Consider the following 6,224-nt stretch of genomic DNA (forward strand, 5'->3'; position numbering starts at 1 on the left):
TCATAGAATTATTATATGCACATTATTTTTTAGTTAATTCAATCTGTAAAGTTATCACAACCTCATTCTCACTTCTCTGGAAAGACCCAGGAGTAGCGATTATTTCATCTGTGTAGAAGTAGCTAAAGTCGAGCAGATTTTCATGTTCTACGTTTGTTTTCTCGGTTAAAAAAAATAAAATAAAAAATCAGGAGCGCCTGGGTGTCTCCGTTGGTTAAGTGTCCAGCTGTTGACTTCGGCTCAGGTCATGATCTCACAGTTCGTGTGTCTGAGCCCCATATTGGGCTCTGTGCTGACAGTGGGAAGCCTGCTTGGGATTCTCTCTCTCTCCCTCTCTCTCTCTCTCTCTCTGCCCCTCCCCTGCTTATGCACTCTGTCTCTCTCTCGAAATAAAGAAACTTAAAACCAAATCAAAGGTTAATCTCCCCTCAAAATCTTAATCCTATTCATGATTGAGATGAACATAGAAATAAGTACATGAAATCAAGAGAGGGTTATGCAACCCAACTAGAGAGCCAAACTGCACGAGGAAAATACATGCTTAATCAAAGGACGGGGAAGATCTCAGTGCTTCTTCCTGCTTCCCTGTCCTTTTGTGATATTGCATTTAATGCAGGTGTTTTCAAAGTGAAGTTCGCAGACCAGCAGCATTGCCAGGGAACTTGTTAGACCTCTTGAATCAGCAATTCTGGGTGTTGGGCCCAGCAAGCCATGTTTTACCCAGCCCCGCAGGTGACACCGAGGGACACATAAGTTTGAACTACTGATTTAAAAGGACTTTGTCAGGAAAGAATCTGAACATAACCCACATAAAATATGGTATCTATATGAGATCCCAGCCTTCACCTGGATATGCAATGCAGACCTTTCTTCATTTGCCCTTCCCCATTTATTAAGTATGTAGCCATTTATTAAACATGTTTTATGGGCCCAGACTAGGGCTGGGTGCTGAGTATGAACGCTAAATAAGCCAAACCCTTTGCCTTCAGAAAATTTACTGTAAATTTTATAGTAAATATATATATATACACACACACACACACACACACACACACACACACACATATAATGCCCACAACTATTTACTATAAAATAATACTATATATATTTTGTTCTGTCTGAAAAACATACCTTATATAGATAAGGAAAAATTCCTTATAGATAAGGAAAGAAAACTCGTCTATTAATTTCTCATTTGTCATTTTTTACCTACATGACTAGTTAAAATAAATATAAGCAGTCTGCTTCTTCAAATAGAAGCTTTTCTGTTGAAAGCACAATGCTATGATCATTTGCAAGATGAGATCCTATAAAAATAATATTAAAAGTATTTTTAATTAGAAATGAAAAGGAACCACACATGGAACCATGCTAAAATATAAAATAGTTAGGAAAAAGCCCAGGTAAGCAAGAGCTATTTTAAAGAGTAGATAACTAAAAAAGCAGAGGCTAACACGTAAGTTTGAACGGATAGTACTGTAATCCCTCCCCACCCCGCATCCATGGGGGGTAACCTTCAAAGACCCCCAGTGCATGCCTGAAATTGCAGATGATACTAACCCCACACATACTATGTTTTTCCTAGACATGCATACCGATGATAAAGTTTCATTTACAAATTAGGCACACTAAGAGATTAATAATGACCAGTAATGAAATAGAACAATTATAACAATAGGGGTACCTGGGTGGCTCAGGCGGTTAAGCTTTTTGACTCTTGGTTTCCACTCAGGTCATGATCTCACGGTTTGTGAGTTTGAGCACCACATCAGTCAGCGCAGAGCCTGCTTGGGATTCTCTCTCTCTCCCTCTCTCTGCCTCTCTCTCTCATAATAAATAAATAAACTTAAAAAAAGAACAATTATAACAATATACTGTAATGAGTTCTGTGGACGTGGTCTCTCTCTGCCTCACATATCTTATTGTACCCTTCTTCACGTGCTTATGTGAGATGGCAAAATGCCTACATGACGAGATGATGTGAGGTGAGTGACATAGGCATTGTGACATAGTGTTAGGCTTCTAATGACCTTCTTAATGATACATCAGAAAGAGGATCATCTGCTTCCAGAGCACGGTCGACCAGAGGAATAAAACTGTAAACAGTGGAACTATGGATAAGCAGGAGACTAACTGTCATTGCAATGAATATTAACCAAGGTATAATTGAAAGGTTTACCTCTTGGAAGCGAGAAAAGCCAGATGTGATGTAAGAGATAGTAAAACAATAACAAGGTAGAAGACCTGAGGAGTGAATATAAATAATAAAAGCAGAAAGCAGGATGATCTTGAGTATTTTTAAAGCCAAGAAAAAGAAAGAGGTAACCACAATTATTATTGTGTAATTTTTTTATTAGTTTTCTTTACTTTTGAGAGGCAGAGAGAGACAGAGCACGTGTGGGGGAGGGACAGAGAGAGAGGGAGACACAGAATCCGAAACAGGCTCCAGGCTCTGAGCTGTCAGCACAGAGCCCGACGTGGGGCCCGAACTCGCAAACCGTGAGATCATGACCTGAGCCGAAGTCGGGCGCTCAACCGACTGAGCCACCCAGGGGCCCCCACAATTATTTTTTAAAAGGAGGACTAACAGGTTGGTTATGTTAAACCATGAGTTTCTCTTCTCTAAGTCTGTGACTCCTTCCACAGTGAGTGAAGCAATCACCTTTCCTCTGATACCAAATCTCCACCTTCCCTTCAGGCTCCACTCAGGACACACTTTCCCTGACACGCTTCTTCCTCCCCTTGACTCCACAGTCAAGGTCTCTTATTCCAACAACTCTTTTAATAAAGACAGGAGACCCAGTGCTATTTTACTATTCCAGTACAGATTTGTGAGTGGCATAGTGATGTAACTCGCCTTGTGTCATGGCAGAATGACACAAAAGGGGGATGTTCTCCAGAATGTTCTGGTAGCAACTTCCCACAGGGTATTTCCATTATCTGGGGGGAAAATAATTCTCCCAATCAAATCTCATCATCTTTCTTTATCGGTCAATATGCTTTCCCTTCCTCACTTATGCAACTCCCACACATTCTTCAGTTAAAACTTCGAGTGTCAGTTCAGCCACAAAGTCCATTCTGGACAGTTCAAATTCTTCTATTAGAAGTTATCACTTCAACCTCCCTCATCACATCATGTGTTACAATTATAATTTTATATATATTTATGTAATTAAAGTCTATTTACTCCACTTGACCCTTCTCTCCTGTCTATGTTTGTCCACTTTTGAAACATCAGCCCCCTTTCTAGCATGTGGTAGGTGTTAACAAAATAATTAAATATTTGTTGAATGAATAAATGACTGTTTGAGACCTTGAACAAGAGAAGTAACCCTCTTTCCCCTTAAGATCTTACTTATTATCCTCTCAGTCTAGAATAACTTTTTTCTGAAATCCGTGTCTTAGTTTTACAATTTTATTAGCAGCATTTGTCTAATTATCAATGGGGGTATTTCACCTGTTATTATAATACAATAAGACCCTTCTGCCCCACCCCCTGTATGTTCTTATTTACTTCTTGTTCTCCCCACCCTTCTAAAAGAATAAATCTTTATGAAGACAAGGACTTCTTTTTTTTAATCCTGAAACAGGTTTTTATTAAACAGCAAAGCAAAACTGTGACACAATTTTAAATGTTTGCATATTAGGCCACAAAAGGGATGCAAAATGTTTGCAATGTGGCTATTTTCTATATTTATGTAGCTAAAGTCATACATCAAATCTTGCATCAATACAAACATAAGATTATTCCATAGTTAAAAGTAGCCCACATCTAACAACCATAAGTTGTACTCATGGATCCCTTTTTCTATTTAACATTTTCACATTATTTTGTGATACTAATGCCCTTACCTAATGGGATCTACAAGCTAAAGTTTAAAAAATTGTCAAAGAATGACTAAAAGTCTGCAAGGTAGTAGGGTTCACAGAAAATTTGGGGAGAAGTAATGAGACAAAATAACAAGAAAGTATCAATTAGTACATGTATAAAACTCTCCCATTTTATTCATGATTTTGACACTAATATACTCTCAAGGGATTTTGCAGAAGTTGAGCTGCCAGGTACTACAAATAAACCTTGAGACCAAACTCTTGTGACCATTCTCTTCTAGATGTGGTTTACATAAGGTTAGTCAAACTTAATCCACTTTCATATATGTTCCCCAAAGATCTCCTCTGTGCCAGAGATAACACAGATTTGGAGTAAAAACATTTGGAGTTGGTTACTACTGTTTACCAAGCACTTTTTCCAACCTATTTCTATTTTTCCTCAAAATTTTACATTTCAAACATACGCACGACCAGCACTCATTTTCTCAGATACCAAGGGGATTATTTTAGGCGAAGGAAGCTTTTAACAACAAATCTTCCCAAATTTACAACTCAGTTTCAAGGAAAATCTTCATTTTGACACCCTCTGTTTTTAATTGATTAAAGAGAAACCAACAATCCTCTTTTATTACTCCATGTAACGAGCTCTAACTGAGCAAGTACCTTATTTTGGTTATGTTTTAACAATTAGAGGTTAGGCTGCTCTCATAGATGATTAACTACTGAAATTTTATAAATGTGAAACCAATTTTCTTTTTCCATAGGAGAAGGGAAATGGGGAGGAGAGAAACAGATGGGGACACCTGGATGGTTCAGTCCATCGAGTGTCCAACTCTTGATTTCAACTCAGGTCATGATTTCACTGCTTGTGCGATCGAGCCTCGCGTCAGGCTCCAGCTAACAGCATAGAGCCTGCTTGGGATTCTGTCTCTCCCTCTTTCTGTCCCTCCTCCACTTGGGCACACATGCATGTTCTCTCTCTCAATAAATAAATAAACTGAAAAAAAAAAAGAAGCAAATAGAAAAGAGGCACAAGTTGGTGGAAAGGGTAGACAAAGCTGTGCATTCGGTACATGACTTTGGTCACCTTCTCACAACATAATGGTTATTTCCTTGTATCTCTTACTATGCCTATAATAAAAGACAGTGTTAAATCTATAAATCAAAGCAAATTTGAAATACATTTGTTTTCACGTTTCATAAATAATACACATTACTAATTATAAAGTTCCTACAATACATTTGCACATTTTCATAGACTCATAATACACACTCATGCAAGTCTTCTATTGTGCTCCCAGTTTTGCCCAGATCTGACATTATCTTCATACCCACTCAACGAAGCCACACAAAAAGGTACTATAACATTTGGAATTGATCCAAATGTTAAACAATAAAAAGATTGGCAGCAATCTCATAAAACAGAAAGGAGACGAGTCCCTTACTTTTCTTTTTCTCTTTGTGTCAGCATTTTGAAAAACACTAGAAGATGACATGAGATTTTCTATACAGTGTCCAAGAATTTGGTTTTATGATTTTAGCTTCAGATTTTCTTCCTCAACTGCATATACTCTTCAGATTTTCTTCCTTAACTGCATACACCCTTTAGGCGTGTGTTGGAGTTCCAACACTTGATTGAGAAGGTGTGTGTGTGTGTGTTTTCCCCTCCAGTTCCACCCGCTTTTTAGCACCGACTCCAGCCATGTCAGCACTTATCATCTTGGGTTACAAATCTGGGGGACTTGGCTACAAAATTCTTGATGAATGGTTTGCCTTTGGAGACACCAGGAGGTGGAGGGTGTGGGAGGATACCTCAGGCCCTGACACTTGGACCAACTTGAAAATAAGAATTTTGACTGGTTCCCTGCTATGGTTCCAGTCCCTGGCGCTGTGTTGGAGTAAGTAAGGGGAAGAAAAAGAAGAAACGTTCATCTCTCTTGGGTTGGAATAACTGAAGCAGGCCAGCACAGAACAGAGGCACACTAGACTTTTCCAAACTGTCAGTAGCCGAAAGATAAGTATACCATCCATTTTAGGTTGGTTACAGCAGGAACAACACATATGGGAGTAGCAGGGAGCAGAACAGGGAGGTGATGATAGGGAAATGTGAGGATGTCTCACATCTTTAGCCATTGTAAGCAATGCAGATGACATTTCAAAATTTGGGGAACTGAATAGCATGAGTGGGTAAGGCAGGGAGGACTTATTCAAACATGAGTTAATGACTTATAGCCAAACACAGTATTTTCTGTTAGTTAAGTATGTAAATATAACCCCGGGCACCAGCCCTTACAAGATTTAGGTCCTGGTAGAAAAGAACATTGTCAGGTCCCACATAATAGGTTTAAAAAAAAAGTCCAGATTATCCTCTCACTAAAATGATTTCATCATAA

The 6,224-nt window shown here is 38.7% G+C and overlaps 1 pseudogene; it reads right to left on the bottom strand.

The window, feature by feature from the left end:
• Positions 1 to 2,014: 2,014 nt before the first annotated feature.
• LOC128777765 (short coiled-coil protein B-like) lies at positions 2,015 to 5,592 on the bottom strand (annotated as a pseudogene).
• Between the last annotated feature and the right edge of the window lie 632 nt (positions 5,593 to 6,224).

This window comes from Panthera pardus, unplaced genomic scaffold, assembly GCF_024362965.1.
Source record: "Panthera pardus isolate Hobbes unplaced genomic scaffold, ASM2436296v1 HiC_scaffold_17, whole genome shotgun sequence".
In the NCBI taxonomy this organism is placed as follows: domain Eukaryota; kingdom Metazoa; phylum Chordata; class Mammalia; order Carnivora; family Felidae; genus Panthera; species Panthera pardus.